The sequence below is a fragment of the Mirounga leonina genome, unplaced genomic scaffold (genome assembly GCF_011800145.1).
Source record: "Mirounga leonina isolate KUSES-001 unplaced genomic scaffold, KU_Mleo_1.0 Mir_129, whole genome shotgun sequence".
Classification (NCBI taxonomy): Eukaryota; Metazoa; Chordata; class Mammalia; order Carnivora; family Phocidae; genus Mirounga; species Mirounga leonina.
This window is the reverse complement of record NW_023270323.1, coordinates 41,514,329-41,538,215: the sequence shown is the minus strand read 5'-3', so window position 1 is coordinate 41,538,215 and position 23,887 is coordinate 41,514,329. Positions and strand designations below refer to the sequence as shown.

The window sequence follows — 23,887 nt, the reverse complement described above, 5'->3', positions numbered from 1 at the left end:
GGCCCCGCCCCCGGCCGCCCCGGCCCGCCCCGCCCCACTCGCTCCGCCCCCGCTCGCTTCTGCCCGCAGCAACCCGTTCCCGCGAGCGCAGCCGTGCGGGTTGCACGCGCGTCCCGGCTGCCGCCACCCAGCTGGAGTTTCAGGTGAGTCGCAGGAGCGTCCCTTGGGTTCCCGAACGCGGGGCTGGGACTCCCTAGGCCCAGGCTTCCTACCCCAGGAGAACCGCCCCGCGAGGTCTGGGACATCCCCGGGCCGGGAGAACCCCGAGCAGTGCCACCTGTGGGTGACTGGGCACTCTGTCGGAACTAGGGGCCGCACCTCCCCTTCCGCTGAGCGGTGGCGGGTCAGGCGGGATGACACGGTGCAGTGGAGCGAAACAAGAGTTTTATGAAAAGAGTAAGTCTTTTTCTGTCAAACCTGAGGCATCGGAGCATATCTGGTACACTTATAGGGTCACGTGCATTCGCTATTAATGTATTAACACTTCACTCACGGAAGAGTAGAAAACAGCACTTGTGTAAGACTTACTATGTGCCAGGCACTGTTTCGGAACTTTACAGGTATTCACATTTATACAAAGTATACGTTATATCAGAAACCCCCATTTTACCTGTGGTGAAAGTGAGGCACAGAGAAGTTAAATAACCAATCTAACTAATGTCACCCGACTTAGTGAATTGAAAAACTGGGATTTCAATCCAGGTAGTCCTCCCCTGGAGTCGGTCGGCCCTCTAAGCCACTGCTATCCTGACTCACCAGAATCTGCGTGTCCACCGTGTGCGGTGAACTCTTTACAGGCCTGGGGAAAACAAGACAAGGGCTCTGGCCTCAAAGAGCTTTTATTCTAGCCTGGGGAGAAAGACAGTAAGCAAGTACAAAATGAAACCACTGCACGTGTGAGAAGTGTCTGGACTATAAGAAAGCAGCGTGGTGGCTTTGAGTGTGATGGGGGGAGGGATCCTGGACACTTCTCTGAGAAGGTGACAGTGGAGCTTGAGCACTTAATGAGAGGACAACCTGAAGATGAAGCTAAGGGAATGGCAAGTCCATTAATAATTATTATAGTTCATGCTTGTTCGGGACTTTACAACATACATTATCTCTCCTTTGACCATGCAATAACCCTGAGAAGTCTGACAAGGTTCCGTTTTACAGAGGCGGGGCGGACCCTAAGGGTTGGGAAGTCTAATGACTTGCCTAAGTCATTAGGTAGGAAAAGGGGGGGGTGGTGGATGGGAAGATGGCACAGAATTGAACCAAGGCCTTCTGATGCCAAATCGTCTCACACTCTGGTGGGGGGGCCTTGAGGATAATGACCCGTACTCAAAATGAATCTAGTAAAATTCTCTTTTGTCATCTACTGTCTCTTCCTGGCCCCCATCTCTCCTTGCCTCTTATCCCATTCAGAAACTACTGTTGACTGGTTGACATGATTTCCCTCCGGGCAGGTGTTCTTTGAGGGAGCAGAAGTGAAATTATATGCCAAAAAAAAAATGTGTGTACATAGAGAGTTATAATTATTTATTATGGTAATAAAGTTGGTTTTCTCCCAAGAAAAACGCTCATCACTGGGTGTTATACGCAAACAATGAATCATGGAACACCACATCAAAAACTAATGATGTAATGTATAGTGATTAACATAACATAATAAGGGGCGCCTGGGTGGCTCAGTTGGTTAAGCGACTGCCTTCGGCTCAGGTCATGATCCTGGAGTCCCGGGATCGAGTCCCACATCAGGATCCCTGCTCAGCAGGGAGTCTGCTTCTCCCTCTGACCCTCCCTCCTCTCATGTGCTCTCTCTCTCATTCTCTCTCTCAAATAAATAAATAAATAATCTTAAAAAAAATAACATAATAAAATAAAATTAATTAAAAAAAAGAAAAATGCTCATATCATAAGTGAGAGGACTTAACACTTCCATCAAATCAGCTGATCCCAAAAAGGGAGGAGAGCCACTGTCTTAAAGGGTTAACTGATACTATGGTGGTTAAAAGAACCGATTTCCAATTCACTTTGCCTGTGCTTGTTGGGTGACTCTGGTGGCTCCAGTTTCTGGCTTAATGGAAATGAGGTTCTCAAAGTTGATGAAGTCTGACTGAAAGGCGGCAAACCCAAACCCTCATATTACCCCTTCGTAAAGTTTTAAACCTAAAAGAGAGGAAAATATCTATATTATCCCTGTTAGTTCTCAAGAAAACCAGAGAGAACTGTAAACAAAATACCTAGATAACAGAAGTCATTATCAGTGATAATTGAGGTAGTTTCCATAATGTTATACTGTGTCCTAAAGAAGACATTCATTACGTTATCAATGTAGGTAGGTGGTTGCTACAGGTGTATCATCCCCAAAGCATGTAGCATAGAGTACTGGCAATTGTTTTCAGCAGAGTGTTGATAAGAAGAGGGACAGAGATAAAGATAGCAAGAGAGACTTTTTTATAGAACTTCAGCTACACAGATGAAAAGGTGTAAAACTGAACTCAGGATGTGGTGGTCTAAAAAAACCATTTAATCTTTATTATTTCTTATGTGAAAAGTTCAGTATCTTTAGTAGAAAACAGAATACAGTTTAGGCCTATATAACTCAGTTTTTACACTGGGTCCTCATCAAAAGAAGGAATGTGGTCATGCTGGACTTAAAACGATTTCTCCTTCTGCCTTCAAAGAGAAGATTTCAACTGTATTATTACTGTCTTCTTTATTTTAAAATAATATTGAGGCACAGGAAAAAAGGCATTTATGTAGACTTCTCGGAGACAGGGACTCCCTTCTTACAAGATATCCCCATGGCTTCTATAAAATTCGTATGTTTAGATGGGCAGTATCAGGTTGACATAACGTTAGTTCCTTGAGAGACGAAAATGCTTCTTTTTAACTTGCACATAGATTCCACATTGTGCATTAAAAGACACACGGAATCAACATGGGAGGTTTATAAATAAAATGATGTTTGTATTTAGAGCTCATCACACTTTTTTTTTTTTAATCTCTGGCTTTCTTTTATAACTTCCTTCCTACTCAAAAAAGACCTGACCCATCCTGCCTGAATACTACATGTTTGTTGAATGAATGAATGATGACAGTGATGAAAATAGTATAGACCTTATCAGTCTTTTATCAACAGTCTGTTCCTAAGAGAAAATGACTTCACTGTGGTGGTATGATATATCTGCTTCTCTTTCCATCACGTACTGAAAGTAGTTGCTTCTTTGGAACTACACAGAAGGAAAGAAAGAGGTTTTTTGTTTATTTGCTTTTTTAAAGTATGCACCACATCCATCATGGGGATTGAACTCACAACCCTGAAATCAAAAGTTGTACACTCTACCCACTGAGCCAGCCAGGCGCCCCCTGTAGGAAGGACTTTTAAATGTTGGACATAAAATCAAGAATTATATTCCAGGAACAGTTGCTAAATAAATCATTCAAAAGAAAGAAAAAGCATCAGATACAAAGTATGTTTATAAGATCATCACTAATAATAATATAATAATCAAATGCTCAATAACAAGGAAATATCTAAGCAAAACTTATCAATAGCATGGAATGTCAGGCTGTCACTAAAAATAATATATAGGTTAATAAAATAGGAATGTAGAGAAAAACATGAACATTGAGTGAAAAAAGTAGAACACAATGCTTTATGTATCCTGTGATTGCAACTGAATACAAATCGTGTGGGAAGAAAATTGTTGGGTTGAAAATAAGAATAGTGATTAGTAGTTATTGAGGGGGTTGCTATGTACCAGCCTCTGTTTCCAGTACATTAGTTTAATTCATCTAATTTTCACAACAGCTGTGTGAGGAAGGTACAGTTGTTATTTTTGTTTTGCTAATAAGGAAACTGAAACTGAGAAGATCTGAGTAATTTGCCCAAAGTCACACTGTTAGTGAGTGGCAAAGCTAGGATGTAAATATAAAGCAGTATGACTCTAGAGTTTGCACATTTACCAACTCAAATCTGGCAGAGAAAATCATGTTTGAATTGTAGATCATGGGTTTTGTTGTGTGTTTATTTTTTTTTAAGATTTATTTTTTTTTTAAAGATTTTATTTATTTATTTGATAGAGAGAGACACAGTGAGGGAGGGAACACAAGTAGGGGGAGCGGGGGAGGGAGAAGCAGGCTTCTGGCTGAGCAGGGAGCCCGATGCGGGGCTCGATCCCAGGACCCTGGGACCATGACCTGAGCCAAAGGCAGATGCTTAACAACTGAGCCACCCAGGCACCCCAAGATTTATTTATTTATTTTAGAGAGCATGCCTGCCTGCCCTCTTTCTTTGCCCCATGAGGAGGAGGAGGGGCAGAGGAAGAGAGAGAGAGAAAATCTCAAGCCAACTCCTTGTTGAGCGTAGAGCCTGATGCAGGGCTTGCTCTCAGGACCCTGAGATCATGACCTGAGCCCAAATCAACAGACAGTTAACCAACTGAGCCACCCAGGTGCCCCATGTTTTGTTTTGTTTTTTAATATCTCCTTGTATAATGTTTTTATGTTGATTTAATAGTAATCAAAAACTTTTTAAATTGCAAAAGTCAGAAAAGAAGGCACAGAGGTAAAACCAGATTACACTCAGAAGAGAGAGATACAAAGGTGAGAAACCTACTGAGTGAAACCCTCTGGGTTTGACCAGTTTATGTTTTGGATTAAGATATAAATAGTGTTTCACATGGGTGCACTATATCAACAACTTGATAGTTTATGAGAATTGAGATAAAATGAGGTATGTCACAACAGATGTTATATTCATTATTATTACTATGAATAAAAAGTATATTCTGGCCTGATGTTGTACTTGTACTTGCTGTTCCTTCTGCCTAGGATGCTCTACACCCAGGACTTTTTGAAGCTGCCTTTTCAACAGTGACAGTCATGAAAATGTGACCATCACTGCATTAGCAGAAAACCAAAAACACTGATGAACAATCCTGAAAAAAAATCCCCATTATGGTGGAGCTTACCTTCTAGTGAAAAGGTTAGTCATTTAAAATCTGATTTAGGGCGCCTGGGTGGCTCAGTTGGTTGGGAGACTGCCTTCAGCTCGGGTCATGATCCCAGGGTCCTGGGATCAAGTCCCGCATCAGGCTCCCTGCTCTGCGGGAAGCCTGCTTCTCCCTCTCCCACTCCCCCTGCTTGTGTTCCCTCTCTTGCTGTGTCTCTCTCTGTCAAATAAATAAATAAAATCTTTAAAAAAAATAAAATAAAATAAAATCTGATTTAGTTGCAAGTTAACAACATCCCCTCTTGGTAGGTAAATAATGGTCCCCAAAGATGTCCAACTATTAAATCCCTGGAACCAGGAATATGTTAACTTATATGATAAAAAGACTTTGTAGATGTAAGTAGGTGAAGGATCTTGAGATGGGGAGATTATCATGGACTATCCAGGTGAGCCCAGTGTAATCACAAGGGTCCTACAAGAGGGAGGCAGGAGCTTCAGAGTCAGAGAAGAAGAGGTGATAAGAGAAGCAGAGGACAGACAGAGAGCAAGAAAGAGATTTGAAGATGCTACACTGGCAGCTTCTAGAAGCTGGCAAAGGCAAGGAAACAGATTCTGCCCTGAAGCCTCCAGAGGCAACCAGCCCTGCTGACAACTGGCTGTTAGCCCAGTGAAACTGATTTTGGACTTCTGACCTGCAAAACAGTAAAAGAACACATTTGTGTTGTTGTAAGCCAGTAAGTTTGTGGTACTATGTTCCAACAGCAATAGGAAACTAATAGAGCCCTTAATAAGAGTTTATTTTTTCTTATCTATAAGCTGTCTACGTCAGACTGACATGATGTCCATAGTGTCAGGGCCCCAGCTCCTTCTGTCTTTTCATATAGGTGAGAGAACCTAGACAGAAATATGAATATCTCCAGAGACTCATGATTTGGGCATCAGGCCTTATAGTCACCCATATCAGTGTTTCTCAAACTGGTGTAAAGTATAAAGCCCTTTAAGAAAAAAAAAAAAAAGATTGATTGATTGATTGATTTTAGAGAAAAAGAGAGAGAGAGAACATGAGCAGGCAGGGCAGAGGGAGAGGGAGAGAGAAAAACTCAAGCAGACTGTTCTGAGTGCAGAGCCCAGCGCAGAGCTCAATCTCATGACTCTGAGATCTCGACCGGAGCCAAAACCAAGAGTGTAAAGCCCTTTTAAATAAAACATTTTCATCCTTAGTCAGTTAACTATATATAAATATAAAACTAGTTATGTATTACTTAAGTTTATAGCATTTTATACATATTTAAAACCAAAATAGATTTACACAATAAATTCAAACAAGAATATAAAACCAATTATTGAGGCCACACACATACCCACACTGTAATGTCATTGGAGGTCACGTAGGAAGCAGTACCAGGAAATTCCTATCCCCCTCAGCCAGGGAAGCATCACTGAAAACCTGGGAAAGAGCTGGAACTCCCAACCCCACCAGCAGGAATAGGGAGCACCTCCCTTGATTGTCAATGGAGGCAAAGTGGGAAACCTGAACTTCTAACTCCAACTGGCAGATGGTAGAGACATTGCCCCCCACCTTCCTCTGCCAAAGTAGTGTGAGAAGAAGTCAGTTAAAACAAGGATTAAATACAATCAAGAATCTTCATAACGTAATTCCCCAAATGTCCTGGTTTCAATCAAAAATAACTTGCTATATCAAGAAACAAGATCTCAAATTGAATGAAAAAAAAGGTAATGAAGAGACACCAACACCAAGATCACAGAGAAGTTAGAATTAGGTGACAAAGATTTTAAAGCAACCATCATTAAACTGATTCAACGAGCAGTTACAAACACCTTTGAAACAGATTTTTTAAAAAATAGAAAATCTCAGCAAAGAAATAGAAAGTCTCAGTAAAAAAGTAGAAGACCTAAAAGTTAACCAAGTGAGAATTTTAGAACTGAAAATACAAAAACTAAAATTTTATAACCCCAAGGACGGGGTTATAAAAGCCCAAGGATGGGCTTCAGCAGAATGCCTGAGCCATAGGAAATTAGTGAACTGGAAAGAGCAATAGAAGTTACTCAATCTGAACAAACAGGAACAAAACAAAGCAAATCCATGAAAAATCCTATGGGAATATAACAAAGGATCTTCCATTTGTGTCTTCAGAGTATTAGAAGAGGAGAAAGAACAGGGCTGGAAAAGGACTCAAAAAATAATAGCTGAAAACTCCATATTTTACAAAATCTGTAAACCTACAGATCAAGAAGTTAAGCAAACTTCATGCAGGATAAAGGCAAAGAAATCCACACTAAGACACATTGTAGTCAAACTTCTTGAAACTAAACACAGAGAAAAAAAATCTTAAAAACAGTGGGAGAGTCATAACATCTTACCTATGGTAGGAATACAGTTCGAATTCAGAAACCACGCAGAAGGAAGTAGCACAACAGTTTTGAGTGCTAAAGTAAAATAATGGCCAGCCAGCCCACAATCCTATACCCAGCAAAAATATTCTTCAAAAATGAAGGAGAAACCAAGTCAATTAAGACAACAAATTAAGATAATTTGTCATCAGCCAACCTACCCTAAAAGAATGGCTAACGGAAGTTCTCCAAACAGAATGGAATTGGGGAAAAAAGGGAATCTTGGAATTATTCCATCAGTGAAGAGAGAGCACAGTAAGTAAAAATATTGGTAAGTGCAATAGACTTTCCCTCTTCTCTTCCTTTTTCTAAATTACAATGGATAGTTGAAGCAAAGATGATAACATTATCCAAGTGGTTCTAAAAGTATATGAAAGAAGTATTTAGGACAATTGCAAATAAAAGAGGATACATGTTTGTAAGGGGAGCTAAAGTTTCTACATTTTCTTCACACTGATAACATGATGGCACCTATAGAAGTTGTCAAACCTAGAGCACTGACTAAAGAAGCTATACAAGGAGATATATACTCAAAATTACTGTATTTATAGTGAAATAGAATTGTAAAGATATCACTTTCTCAACAGTTAATAGAACAAGTAGAAAGCTAGCAAGGATATAGAAAAACTCCCAACAATACCATGAGCTGAGAGAATCTAATTGACACTTGGAGGATACTCTACCCAATAGTGGAATACACATGGAATATATACCAAGATAGATCATATCCTGGGCCATAAAACAAACTCCAGCAAATTTAAAATAATAGAATTCATACAGAATATGTTCTCTGATCAAAATAAAATTAAATCAGAAATCAATGTCAGAAAGATACCAGGCAAATCTCCAAACCAATGCTTGGAAACTAAACATTGTATTTATGAAGAATTCATGTATCAAAGAGGAAATCATAAGGGAAAATAAAAAAATAAACTAAGTGGAATAACATCAAAATTTGTGGGACACAGCTAACAGTATTGAGAGATAAATTTATAGCAATAAATGCATACAGTAGAAAAGAGAATTCTCAAATCAATAATCAATATCTCTCAAACAAATAATCTATGCTCAAATCAATTATCTATGCTCCCCTTTTAGAAACTGAGAAAAGGAAGAGCAATGTAAATCCAAAGCAAACAAAAGGAAACAAAACTAAAAGCAGAAATCAATGCAATTGAAAACCAAAAAACAGAGAAAATCAATGAAAAAGCTGGTTCTTTAGAAAGATGAATAAAATTGATAAACACCTAGGAAGACACAAAGATAAAAAGAAAGAAGACTCAAGATACCAATATCAGGAATGAAACAGGAGTATTGTTACAGACCACTCCAACATCAAAAAGATGATGAAGGAATATTACAAACAACTCTATACATATAATTTTTTAATTGAAATATAATTGCCATATAACATTATATTGGTTTCAGTTATACAACATAATGACTCGATATTCGTATATATTGTGAAATGATCACCACAAAAAGTCTAATTAACTTCCATCACCATTACATAATTACAGATGTTTTTCGACAAACATAAATTTGACAATTTAGATGAAATAGACCACCATTAAAAAGTACAAATTACTACAACTCACCTAATATAAAATAAGTGGGAAAACCTATAACGATTAAGGATTGAAGATGTAATTTTAAAATTCCCCAAATAGAAATCTTCAGACCAATGGTTTTGCTGGAAAATTCTAATGCTTAAAGAATAAACACTAATTCTTCACAATCTCTACCAGAAAATAGAAGAAGAAAGGACAATTCCCTATTCATTTTTTTTAAAAGATTTTATTTATTTATTTGAGAGAGAGAATGAGAGCGAGCACAAGAGGGGGGAGGGTCAGAGGGAGAAGCAGACTCCCTGCTGAGCAGGGAGCCCGATGCGGGACTCGATCCCGGGACTCCAGGATCATGACCTGAGCCGAAGGCAGTCGCTTAACCAACTGAGCCACCCAGGCGCCCCTCCCTATTCATTTTTAAAGCTAGTATTACCCTAATGCCAAAACCAGAGAAAAACAATACCAAAAAGGAAAACCGCAGACCATTATCCCTCATGAATATAGACATAAATATTTTAACAAAATAGCAAATAGAACTCAGTTAAAAAGAATTACATACTATGACCAAATGGGGTTTGTTGCAGAAATGCAAGACTGCTTCAGTATTTGAAAAAAACAGAGACAAAAACTTGCACTGTAGAAAACATTTTGCAGTTCCTCAAAAAGTTAAACACATAATTATGACCCAGCAGTTCCACTCCTAGGTATATACCCCCAAAGAACTGAGAACAGGTACTTAAATACTTGTCTACAAATGTTCAAAGCAGCATTATTCAAATAGCTAAAAAGTGAAGACTACCAAAATTTCCATCAGTTGACATACATATACAGTGGAATATTATTCCACCATTAAAAGAAGTGAAGTACTGATACATGCTACAACATGATGGACCTTGAAAACATGCTAAGTGAAAGAAGTCAGACACAAAAGGCCACATGCTGCACTCATTTCATTTATATGAAATGTCCAGCATAGGAAAATCCATAGAGACAGAAAGTAGGTTACCGGTTGCCAGGAGATAGAGGTAGGGAGGGAATTTAGGACAAACTGCTAATAGGTATAGAGTTTCTTTTGGGGGTGATGGAAATGTTGGGGAATTAGGTGGTTGTGATGGTGATAAAACATAGTATATAAAAATTTTTTAAAAACCTGAAGTCTACACTTTTTTTTTAAAGATTTCATTTATTTATTTGAGAGCGCACACACATGAGCAGGGGGAGGAGCAGAGAGAGAGGGAGAAGCAGGCTCCCTGCTGAGTAGGGAGCCCAACGTGGGACTACTCGATCCCGGGACTCCGGGATCATGACGTGAGCCGAAGGCAGACACTTGACCAACTGAGCTACCCAGGCGTCCTTGAAGTCTACACTTTAAAATGGTGAATTTAGGTTATGCGAATTATATCTCAATTAAATAAAACTTTGGCTTTGTGAAAGTCCCTGTTAAGAGCATGAAAAGACAAGCTATATACTGGGAGAAAATATGTGCCAACTGTATATCTGATAAAGACTAGTATCTAGGCTATATACAGATCTCTAAAAACTCAACAGCAAAAAACCAAACAATCCAATTAGAAAAATGGGCAAAAGACATGAAGCTACATTTCACCAAAGAGCACATAGAGATAAGCAAATTAATACGTGAAAAGATCTTCAACATGATTAAATGCTTGGTAAGTGCAAATTAAAATTATAATGAGGTATCACTAAACAACTATCAGAATGGCTGAAATAAAACATACTGACAACATCAAATGCAAGTAAGGATGTAGAGAAATTTGATCATTCATACATTGCTGGTGGGAATGTAAAATGATACAGCTACTCAGGAAAATGGTTTGGCAGTTTCTTTAAAAACCAAACATATAACTATCATATGACCCAGCAATTGTACTTAGGCATTTGTCCTGGAGAAACAAAAGCTTAAGTTCACACAAAAACCTATATTCAAAGTTTACAGTAGTTTTCTTTATAATAGTCAAAACCTGGGAAAACCCATATGTCCTTCAATGGGTGAACAGTTAAACTGTAGTATATTATACCAACTACTCAGCAACAAAAAGAAACAAATTATACACTCATTTGACACACCCAACAATCTGCATAAATCTCCAGAGAATTATACTGAGGGAAAAGAGCCAATAAAAATGGTTACATACTATATGATTCCATTTATATAACATTCTAGAAATAACAAAGTTATAGAAATGGAGAAGAGATTAGTGGTTACTAGGTATTAAGAAGGGAATGGGGGCAGAACAACATGGGTATGGCTATAAAAGGGCAATACTAGGGATCTTCATGGAGATGGAAATGTCAACCTGACTGTATCAGCATCAGAATCCCGCTTGTAGGGGCTCCTATGTGGCTCAGCTGGTTAAGACCTTTGGCTCAGGTCATGATCCCAGGGTCCTGGGATGGAGTCCCACATCAGGCTCCCTGCCCAGCAGGAAACCTGCTTCTCCCTCTGCCTCTGCCTGCCACTCCCCCTGCTTTTGCGCTCTCTGTCAAATAAATAAATTTAAAAATCTTAAAAAAAAAAAAAATTCTGCTTTGTGATATTGTATTATAGTTTTTTCAAGATGTTACCATTGGGGGAAACTGGGAAATAGGAGATCTCTCTATAGTTTTGTCTTATAACTACATGTGAATCTATAATTAACTCAAAATTAAAAGGTGGATTAAAATCTTAATTAACAGCTGATAATGACAGTAGCCCACAATTACTGAGTATTTAATCCTAAGTATGGTTCTAAGCACTTGATCCATTTAACCTTCCCACCATCCCAACAATATAAATGTTCCCGATCTCAAGCAACAGACAGGTAAGCCCTGGTGTGCTAATGCTGCCTACTGCTCGGATCCCTAGGGGACTGGACAAAGCGAAAGCATAGCTTTGGCTAGGTTTGCCAACACTATTGTTTTTTATTTGAGAGAGAGAGAATGAGAGAGAGCACATGAGAGGGGGGAGGGTCAGAGGCAGAAGGAGACCCCCCGCCGAGCAGGGAGCCTGACGCGGGACTCGATCCCGGGACTCCAGGATCATGACCCGAGCCGAAGGCAGTCGCTTAACCAACTGAGCCACCCAGGCGCCCGAGTACTCCTTTTCTAAAATCTATGCCGACCACCTCCTTTTTGTAAGATATTTTGATGTAGATATAATTAGGTTACAGATTTTCTTTTATAGGTATCTAAGCCTTAAGTCCTCAAACCCTAATCTGCTTTTTTTTTTTTTTTTTTAAGATTGTATTCATTTATTTGACAGAGAAAGACACAGCGAGAGAGGGAACACAAGCAGGGGGAGTGGGAGAGGGAGAAGCAGGCTTCCCGCTGAGCAGGGAGCCCGACATGGGACTCGATCCAGGGACTCCAGGATCATGACCTGAGCCGAAGGCAGTCGCTTAACCAACTGAGCCACCCAGGCGCCCTAGGTTTGCCAACACTATTGCCAAACAAATTTGGATAAACTTGTCCCAAGAGAAGCCAATAACTCAAGAGGATTTGGGAAAGAGAAAGGGAGAAATGTATTCAGGGTGCCAGGAGCCAGAGGAGGCAGATTCAAGCCTTAACAACTAACCTGTCTGCCTGCAAGATGGGCACCTAGAGTTTTATAGGGAGAGGTTCAAGGGGTACATGCAGGAGAACACGTGGCGAGCAGGTGATCATGGGGGGGGAGTGCTATGTGTTCAGCAGTGATCATGGGCAGGGAAGGGGACAGGCTCTTCGAAGCCATTCTGTCGCTATCAGGGCGTGTCTGGCCTGCCAGTTGGAATGTTCCAATCTTTGCCAAACACCTTCATCAATGCCTCAAGAAAATGTGATGAGAAGTAGGAATAATGGGGGCGCCTGGGTGGCTCAGTCGGTTAAGCGACTGCCTTCGGCTCAGGTCATGATCCTGGAGTCCCTGGATTGAGTCCCGCATCGGGCTCCCTGCTTGGCAGGGAGTCTGCTTCGTCCTCTGACCCTATCCCCTCTCATGAGTTCTCTCTTTCTCATTCTCTCTCTCTCAAATAAATAAATAAATAAATCTTTAAAAAAAAAAAAAGAAAAGAAAAGAAAAGTAGGAATAATGGGCTTTAGTTAGAGTGTGAGTTAAGCAGTCTCATCGATTTCTAGTTTTAAGTGTTGGGTTCTGACGTAAGGACAGTCATTAGTCCCATTCAAGAGATGAAAAGCCTGAGGGTCAGAGAATAAGTAATTTGCCCAAGGTTACATAATTAATAATTGGTAGGAATGTGATTCAACTTCAGGCCCCCTGGCTGCAGAGTCTATGATCTTAAGCACCATGTTAATAATCAAACAACTTGGCATATTCAGGCTTCTCAACTTTCCTTGAAATCACATCCTCATTCCTACTCTGCAACAGTGGCTGAGGATCAGTAGCTGCTGCCCTCTTCAGGCAGAGCATTGTTGCACATTTATCACAATGTCCACTACTCTCTATTCAATAGAGTCCATTTTAGGGGCGCCTGCGTGGCTCAGATGGTTAAGCATTTGTCTTTGGCTCAGATCATGATCCCAGGGTCCTGGGATCAAGCCCCATGTTGGGCTCCCTGCTCAGCGAGGAGTCTGCTTCTGCCTCTCCCTCTCCCTCGTAGTTGTGTTCTCTCTCTCTTTCAAATAAATAAATAAAATCTTAAACAAAAAATAGAGTCCATTTTATTACTCCCAGTTCACTTCATCCATGGATGTTACCACCAAATTCTGCAGACATTTAAGTTTTAGACCCTGGCATACAACATTACCTAGTGCCTGCAAAATGAAAAAGCCATGGAGGGGGAAAAATACATGTTAAAATTACATTGATTTAAACCTAACAAAGAAGAACCATTATAATTAATATGAAGTTTGAATTATATAATTTTTTTAAAGATTTTATTTATTTATCTGACAGAGAGACACAGTGAGAGAGGGAACACAAGCAGGGGGAGTGGGAGTGGGAGAGGGAGAAGCAGGCTTCCCGCCGAGCAGGGAGCCCGATGAAGGGCTCGATCCCAGGACCCCGGGATCATGACCTGAGCCGAAGGCAGACGCTTAACAACTGAGCCACCCAGGCACCCCTGAATTATAGAATATTTTTAAAGTAACTATAATAAAGCAGATGCAGATAGATACCGCTAATATTGCAGCATAAGTTATTGATTTTTAAAAAATAAGGAGCGCCTGGGTGGCGCAGTCAGTTAAGCTTCCAACTCTTGATTTCTGCTCAGGTCATGCTCTCAGGGTCGTGAGATCGAGCCCTGCATTGGACTACAGACTAGGCCTGGAGCCTGCTTAAGATTCTCTCTCCCTCTCCCTTTGCCCCTCCCCCTCCTTCCAATCTTAAAAAAAAAAAAATTAAAATAAAACAAAATCTTTCTCTGGGCCAGTTCTCCTCATGCTATTAATTACTTAGTTCATCCCTCTTCCAAACTAATGGCTGTTAGTCTCCCTTCCCTACCTCACCCCACTGTAGTAGCTGTCAGTGTCCCTCATATATCCCCTGCGCATTCACCTTTCCCCTACAAGGACAAGGTCATTCTCAGGCACCTTCTGCCGGAAAGCTTTCTCTTGGCTCCTCTATAGGGAGCAGGCCAGAAATGCCAGGGCAGTTAATCCTCAGGGAGCTGCCACCACCCAGTGATGAATGAGAACTGGAGGATACATACCAGTTTTCCTGCCCTTGGATGGGACAACTCTGAGTCATGTTCCCAGTGGATCCCAATAGGACTGAGACCCAGTTACCCTCTGTGGTAATCTGTTCACTAATACCGCTTCTTTCCCTTCCTTGTCTCTTTCCTTATGAGTGCTGTCTGGAATCCCCTCGTAAACAAACCATTTGCATTAAAATCTTTGTCTTAGGTCTGATGAATTCCCACCCTAGCCTAAGATACCCATCCCAGGAAAGACAGAGAAAGAGAGAGAGAGAGAGAGAGAGAGAAAGAGAGAAAAGAAGGAAGGAAGGAAGGAAGGAAGGAAGGAGGGAAGAAAGAAAGAAAAAGAGAGAAAAGAAAGGTGTCTTTAAAAACAGCATCACTCAGAAGGAAAGTGAAGATCAGCTGTGTTTCTAGCCCATTGAAAAGGATTAACCTGGTGGATTTTAGAGGGAGAGATAACCTGCAGCTTTGAATTAAGGAAGAAGGTGAAAGCAAAAATAATCTGAAATCCCAGTTCATACCATTTCCTCCTTACCTCTGAATTCATCCAAGTCTGAACTTCCAGTCACTTTACACTAATGAGTTTGCTCTCTACCCTGTGGCTCTGGTTACCCCTTCAAGGACAACTGTTATGGACTGAATTTTGTCTTCTCACCCTCCCCCCAAATTCATAAGTTGAAGTCCTAACCCCCAATGTGACTGTATTTGGAGATTGGGCCTATAAGGAAGTAATGAATCATAAAAGTACAGTCTTAATCCAGTAGGACTGGTGTCTTTTTTTTTTTTTTTTAAGATTTTATTTATTTATTTGTCAGGGAGAAAGAGAAAGTACAAGCAGGGGGAGTGGCAGGCAGAGGGAGAGGGAGAAGCAGGCTCCCCACTGAGCAAGGAGCCCGATGTGGGGCTAGATCCCAGGATCCCAAGATCATGACTTGAGCCAAAGGCAGATTCTTAACCGACTGAGCCACCCAGGTGTCCCAGGACTGGTGTCCTTATAAGAAGAGAAGGAAACACCAGGAGTATGTGTGCACAAAGAATAGACCAGGTGAAGATACAGCAAGAGGGTGACCATGTATAAGCCAAAGACCGAGGCCTCAGGAGAGACCAAACCAGCTGTCACCTTGATGTTAAACTTCCAGCTTCCAGAGCTGTGAGAAAATATAATTCTATTGTTTAAGCCACCCAGTCTGTGGTATTTTTGTGTCAGCCCAAGTAGACCAATACAGCAACCCTCAACAAATGATGGACAATATTTGATGTGTATATGAATTTTTCTACCTCCAGTCCTTTGAACCAACAATGGGAATGAAGTCAATGTCCAAGGACTAAGTTTAGGCCCCCTCTCAAAGTTCCTGGGACAATGTAAGCCTGTGATTCTTGTATGATTCTGTGGAAGGGAGGACAAGGGCTTAAATAATAACAGAGATTTTATTTTCTGCCAGGTAAATGGGTGAGAGCTCAAAGCTGATGACATTTGGTTTAGAAAAGTAAGGACTATGAGTCAACAAAACCAAAAGGCAACCGACAGAATGGTAGGAGATATTTGCAAATGTCTTATCAGATAAAGGGCTAGTATCCAAAATCTATAAAGAACTTAACAGACTCAACACCCAAAGGATAAATAATCCGACCAAGAAATGGGCAGAAGACATGAACAGACATTTCTCCAAAGAAGGCATCCACATGGCCAAGAGACAAGTTAAAAAATGTTCAACATCACTTGGCATCAGAGAAATATAAAAACCACAATGAGATACCACCTTACACAGATCAGAGTGGCTAAAATTAACAAGTCAGGAAATGACATATGTTGGCGAGGATGCGGAGAAAGGGGAACCCTCTGCACTGTTGGTGGGAATGCAAGCTGGTGCAGCCACCCTGGAAAACAGTGTGGAGGTTCCTCAAAAAGTTGAAAATAGAGCTACCTTCTGACCCAGCAATTGCACTACTGGGTATTTACCCCAAAGATACAAACATAGTGATCCAAAGGGGCACCTGCACCCCAGTGTTTATAGCAGCAATGTTCACAACAGCCAAACTATGGAAAGAGCCCAGATGTCCATCAACAGATGAATGGAAACAGAAGATGGGCGGGGTGTGATGGAATATTATGCAGCCATCAAAAATGGAATCTTGCCATTTGCAACGATATGGATTGAACCAAGAGGGTATTATGCTAAACGAAATAAGGCAGTCAGAGAAAGACAATTATCATACGATTTCACTCATATATGGAATTTAAGAGACAAAACAGAGGATCATGGGGGAAGGGAGGGAAGAATAAAACAAGACAAAGTCAGAGAGGGTGACAAACTATAAGAGACTCTTAAACTCAGGAAACAAACTGAGGGTTGCTGGAAGGGAGGGGTGGGGGTATGGGGTAACTGGGTGATGGACATTAAGGAGCACATGTGATATAATGAGCACTGAATGTTATAGAAGACTGCTGAATCACTGAACTCTACCTCTGAAACTAATAATATACAATATGTTAATTAATTGAATTTTAATTAAAAAAAATAAGGACTATGACGTCTTATGCCCTGGGGTCATGGACTCATTGATAGCTGCAACTGGTGGGGTGCCTGGGTGGCTCAGTCAGTTAAGCATTTGCCTTGGGCTCAGGTCATGATCTCCGGGTCCTGGGATCCAGCCCTGAGTTAGACTCACTGCTCAGTGGGGAATCTGCTTCTCCCTCTCCTTTTGCCCTCCCCCGACCCACTTGTGCCTTCTCTTTCTCTCTCTTAAATAAATAAATAAATAAATAAATAAATAAATAAATAAATAAATAAATAAATAAAATCTTTTTTAAAAAAATAGCTGCAACTGGTTGTATAAGAAACTGGGATGAAGTCATGTTCTCCACCATCTCCCATAGGTTTCTACCCAGATGTGCTCAGCCAAATTAGTTCCAAATTAAGGGGATTTTGTACTACATGTGTTTAAAAAAAAGAAGAAATATGTTTGCGTCTTCTGTTCTCTTTTCCCCAAGTACAAAGTTAAATACAGAAGAAATAAAGCAGTTATGAAGAACTCCCTCTTTCTGTACTTTGTTTTTCTAACATTGTATATTACTTCATAACATTGATAACACAATATGATGACCAAAAACAAGCTGGGCTTTTTCAGTTCAACTTAATTCTTGGCTTCTGAACAATAGTGGAACAAAGCCCATAGGAAAATTTGGCCAGGCAGACACATTGTTGTTACTTATTATGGAGTCTGCTAGAATTGATAGCAGACCTCTTGATCTTTTTTAAGAGATAAAAACAAACATCTTTCTCTTTTAAAAGAAATTTCTTCACGTTTGCTAATTTTGAATTTCTCCATTTTGAAATTTTCAGGTACATACTAGAAATTGTCCTCTGTGAGATTTCCTCTTCTTTTTTTCTTTATTGAGTTATAATTAACAAATAACATTATACCGAGGTTTCTTCTTAATTGCCTGCAAGATTTCATGAAATTAGCATCTACTGTATACCTTCACCTTGCACCTAGCTGGGGGACTCTCATCAAATTGCCAAGCGAGTAAACAAATAAATAAATTTCTCTTTGTGGAAGAAGATGGTCAATGAACTCAACTCTGTTTTCAAAATTGGCTTCATCCTAAGGCTGTTTTTCTGCCCTTCATAATTTTCTACATTGTGAACTTTAACAGAAAAAAAAAATGTCTTCAGTAGAATTCTTGTACCCCATTTAAACGGAAAGTTCTTGAACATCTTTCCATAATAATGCAACTGGAGTCCTCAAGGGCTGATATAAACATTCAAAAGGATGGCTTAACATATTACCGACTCCTCTCACAGGTCCTAAATGTAGGCACTTTAATTAAGTGTTAATAGCAAAGCAATGTGAGACTATGACTGCTGTATAGATAATGTTAGGGAAGAAACAGTATGGGGCAGCCTGGTTGGCTTCTCTCCTTCCTTGAAAGACCCAAAGCTAACTATCTCCTGATATGATGGAGAATATGAACCCTGTGCTGTATGAAATAGAAAAGTTAAGAATTCACAATAAAACCAGCAAATAATATTATTATTATAATATTTATTCAAAGAATCTGAAGTAAACAGTCACCTTGATGTAAAAAAACAAACATCAGTTGTCATATACACACATCCACAGACCTAACTGTACTAATACATTTTTTAATTTGCTCGCTTAGATAAATCTACTAAAGGAAACAAAATGCAAAGATCTGTTATTTTCTCCCTCTTTCATCTGCTTTCAACCCCAGACTCAACCCCAGCACCCAGCACTGAGCTCCCCACACAGCCCCCGGCTATTGGCCATCACACAGATCTTCATTCTGCCTGAGCCTGAGCCTTCTCTGGTGGTTCCACGCACAAGTCCCAGCATTCTGTGAGAGTGGAGTGTTGGGATGGACAGGAGCTTTTTCAGGTGCCATCTGTCCAGAGCAGCACTGTTGAGTAGAAATATAATGTGCACCACAAATGTAGGCCACACGTAATGGAAAGTGTTCTAATGGCCACTTTGAAAAAAGTAAAAAGAAATAGGCAAAATTAACGTTAATATATCTTATTTCTTTATTAAAGTGTAATTAATACACAATGTATGTAAGGTTCAGGTGTACAACATATTGATTTGGCATTTCTGTATTTCACTCAGAGCTCACCATGATAAGTGTAGACACCATCTGTTACCATGTGACATTGTTACGGTATTATTGACTATATTCCCTGTGCTATATTTTTCATCTCTGTGATTTGTTTATTTTATAACTGGAAGTTTGTACCTCTTAATTCCCTTTTTCTATTTTGCCCATCCCCTCGACCTCCCCTTTGACAACCACCAGTCTGTTTTCTGTCTTTAAGAGTCTGTTTTTTGTTTGTTCATTTGTTTTGTTTTTTAGATTCCACATATAAGTGAAACCATATGGTATTTGTTTGTCTTTCTCTGCCTGACTTATTTCACTTAGCATAATATCCTCTAACTCCATCCATGTTATCACAAAGGGCAAAATCTCATTATTTTTTTAATGGCTAAGTAATATTCCTCTGTGTGTTTGTATGTGTGTGTGTGTGTATCTTATTTAACTCAATTTATCCAAAATATCTTTTATACATATAAAAATTATTAGTGAGATATTTTACATGTTTCTTTTTTTATACTAAGCTTTCAAAATTTGGTGTATATCTTGCACTTACAGTACATCTCTATTTGGATTAGCCACTTTCAGGTATTCAGTAGCCATACATACTTAATGACCTCATATTGGAGAACATGGGCCCAGAGGACACTGTGGTCACACATTCACAGAGGGGTGGGCAGGAAAATGGTATTACCTTTCACTATAGTAGCCATCACACTTTGGGAAACACTGCCACTGGATTTTCCACAGCCCGAGTTCATAATATCAAGGGATCTCTCTAGACTGAGATTCTGTAGTTGACCCTAAAATTGCCCGCAATCTCCTCAGAGATGTTTCAGGAACTCCAGACTAGGGATTGATTACCCCATTTTAGAATAGATACTTCAAACTGGAACAGTCCTGGTGGGACTCACTTTGATCTGAATTGCTACTCTTTTGGGCCGTTGCTGAAACTACACAAAATTCCAGGCTAGAGGCTGAAGAGCACTTTGTTAGATACTGGATTATATTTTTTCCTCTTTCTCCAGGCAAATTCTGTGATTTTACAATCCAAGCTTTCAAAGTTGTTGATTGTCAATGAGCTGCTCCTGTAGTATTTCTACCATACTCTAATTCTATTTTATCTCAAGCCATGTGTACAGTCAATATGGAGTGTGAAAAAACTGTTTAAAGCATAAAGCCATTTTTTAAAAAATTATCCTTACTGCATGTAAAAATAGCCTGCATTCTGTCATCTTGAGTGAGGATTGTTTAGACTAGGCACACAGCTCTGCTGTCTGAATCTACTCAGTTCTGTTTCCATTGACAATATAGGTCTGGCCTAACTATCCCGGGTTTGTTGGGGTCTTTTTTTTTATGTTTTTCTTAAAGGAAACTATTTAAACATGAAAAATAACTAGTTTTGAAGATTTGGGCATTTGTAGTCCAATGAGTCATAAAATGGTAGAATTACATATTTTCATAGATGATGAAAGAGAGGCCATCCAGGCAAACTCCTTATATTGTAGATGTGGACAGTTCTCCTTAAAATATCTTAAAGTCTTGGGGTGCCTGGGTGGCTCAGTCAGTTAAGCATCCAACTTTTGATCTTAGCTCAGGTCTTGATTTCAGGGTTGTGAGTTCAAGCTCTGCATTGGGCTCCACACTGGGCATGGAGCCTACTTTGAATAAATAAATAAATAAAATATATTATTTTATATAATAATATATCATGTTATATAAAATAAGTACATATATAATATATATTTATATATAAATATATATATGAAAATCTTGATCTGTATTTTAATCCAGAGGTTTTTCAAAAATCAAGATATTTCAAATCATTTACATTCTTAGGAAATGATCATAATTTAAAATTTTTTTAAATTTAGCTCATTGATTCAACAATCATTTATTGGGCATCTCTTATGTGCTACAAGTCTGGTAGATGCTGAGAACACACAGACAAATGATTTCATTCCTGTTCATATTTATTCCAATATATTATGATATACTATGATAGAAGTCTACATGATTTGTAATGCTTTCAATAAACAACTAATAGTTTAACCAACGTATTATTGTTATATACAATATATAAAGATTCTTTTATTTCGTGGTTAACCACAGTGGTAACATTAACGAGAAACTACAACTTTAGCCAGAGACACTATAATAATGTAGCAGAAGACATTCAATGACAGATAGAAGGTTATTAAAACACTACAATGGCTTACCACAGGAGAGTGGGATTTTATGTATAAATAAAGGTTATTTCTTCAAGGTCCATTCAAGGAAATGTACCTGCAAGCAATGAAAAACAAAATGCTTGTAATTACTTTGTCGTATCCTCTAGCCTAGCACCCCCAACCCTCTGTTGCTCTCCCTTTAGGCAGGTGAGCCTGAAAGTGGTGTGGGGACAAACAGCCTGCTTGTGCAGCCTGAGCTTAATTACCAGCAGTTTTGAGGAGTGCTGACGACACTAGCTGGTCGATATCTGGAAGATGAGTTTGGATGTAGTATCCCCACTGTAGAGAGAGAAAATCTCCAGCTCCAGCCATTGCCATTTCTAGGACTCCAGAATCATTCACCAATCATATATGTCTCCACAAATATCAAAGGTTTAGTACTCTTGATATTCTTTTGTAATTTAAGCATCATGAAATTCCAAACTCTTGAATATGAAATTCTAGAATATGAAATTGCTAATGGAAGATTGTTTATAGAAAAAAAAGACTAAAAATCTTTAAAATCTGGCACATATAGGCACTCAATATTTGTTGAATAAGTGAATGTAAGGACAATAGAATATAATAAATTTCATTTGGTATCAGATTACTAGGCCACCTAATATTTATGATGAATGTAGTTCATGGGAAAATGTTGCTATATGAAATAATTGTATATACTTAATCTCAAATTTAAGAGTCAGTCATTGTTGAGTCATCTATGAATTTATCTAGATATTTTTAATTTCTATGATAGTTGCATAGTCTATATGATTTTTAGGAATAATTTCCAAATGTTTATATTACACTGTAAAGATACACTTCTGTTCAAAAATTGCCATTTTTTAAAGATTTAATTATTTATTTGACAGAGAAAGAGAGAGTACAAGCAGGGGGAGCAGCAGAGGGAAAGACAGAAGCAGTCTCTCCATTGAGCGGGGAGCCTGATGCGGGACTCCATCCCAGGACCCTGGGATCATGACCTGAAGCGAAGGCAGTTGCTTAACTGACTGAGCCACCCAGGTGCCCCCAAAACTGCCATTTTTATATCTCTTACTTATATTCCAATGATATGGTAGTTAGTGGAAAAAAACAAAAAAGTATTTTCCTGGATATATTTTGAAGCAATTCATGGATAAGTTTTTAAATTTACTTTTCATCTTCATGTAATGTTGGAAATGGCTCTCAGATTAAATGATCATCTAGTATATGGAGGAGACTTCTATTGGAAAACTCTATACTAACTGAATGCTAATGGATCAAGTAGTCAATTGGATATTGAAAAACATTAAGCATGACAGGTATTATCTATAGAGTAGGGCAAACAAATTTAAAGTTCTATGTATAAGAAAGTAAAAAATAAGGATTAAAATACTTTGAAGTGCATAAATTACATAAGTTTTAACAAGGGAAATTTTAGGGGAAATATGAAAAGTCCTAAAAATTTATGTACTGTTTGATTGAGCAATTCTGTCCTCGTGTTGCAGGATTGCAGGGTTCTTGTCTCACGGAGTCGAAGAATGAATCTCACGGACACAAAAGGGTGAAGTGAAGTGAAAGTTTTTTAAGTGAAGGTAAGAGAAGAAAGGAAAGAAAAAAGCTCTCTAGAGTGAGAGGGGTCCCAAATGGGTGGCCACTGAGGGCTCTTAGGGGCAGGCTTTTGTTGAGAACTGACTGGGAAGCTTGTGGCCTTGAGATTCTTGTGCTGTCTTGGTTTGTTCCCTTATCTCTTGTTCAGCTCTGTCTCAGCATCTCCACCTGCCAGGAATAGTTTCGGAGCCTAGTGTAGAGTCAGGGGCCTCCTATCTCTCCTGTCTATACCTTACCCGCTTCCCTACTCATGGGACAGGACCTGTGGCCAGAAAGAGCTGTACTGGGATTGTAAGGAGTGACTGATTGTATACTTTTCAATTGGTGGGGATTAGGGATAGCGCAAGTCTCCAAGGAATCTGGAAGCAAGACTTTCAGGACCTTGAGGGGCCAGCTGCTGCCAAGATAGAGTTACTTTTAAACATTAAGGCACTAAAGGCAGCCACAAGTTCCTTGAGGAAGGTCACGCTCTGCATGCATCAGGTATCTGTCAGTGGGCTGCGAACTATAAGGAGATTTCAATTTAAGCTACATTTCTTTTGCTTTTGTTTCCCACATCACTGGGGCTATATCCTAAAGAACTATTCATGGACATGTGTAAAAAGTTATTAAGGGGCACCTGGGTGGCTCATTCAGTTAAGCAACTGCCTTTGGCTCAGGTCATGATCCTAGGGTCCTGGGATTGAGCCTTGCATTGGGCTCCCTGCTCAGTGAGGAGTCTGCTTCCCCCTCTGCCTCTGCCCCTCCCCCTGCTCATTCTCTCTCTCTCTCTCAAATAAATAAAATCTTTAAATAAATAAATTAATTAATTAAAATAGAAAGTTATTAAGAATAAGCTTCACTGGGGCTCCTGGGTGGCTCAGTCAGTTTAGAGTCTGCCTTTGGCTCAGGTCATAGTCCTGGGGTCCTGGGATTGAGCC

The 23,887-nt window shown here is 39.5% G+C and overlaps 1 long non-coding RNA gene across 1 annotated transcript; it reads left to right on the top strand.

The window, feature by feature from the left end:
- The first annotated feature begins 72 nt into the window (after positions 1-72).
- On the top strand, positions 73-22,897 carry LOC118010246. The gene is made up of 3 exons (XR_004679156.1): positions 73-143; positions 4,822-4,975; positions 22,865-22,897. It is a non-coding gene; the product is annotated as an uncharacterized LOC118010246 (long non-coding RNA).
- The last annotated feature ends 990 nt before the right edge of the window (positions 22,898-23,887 follow it).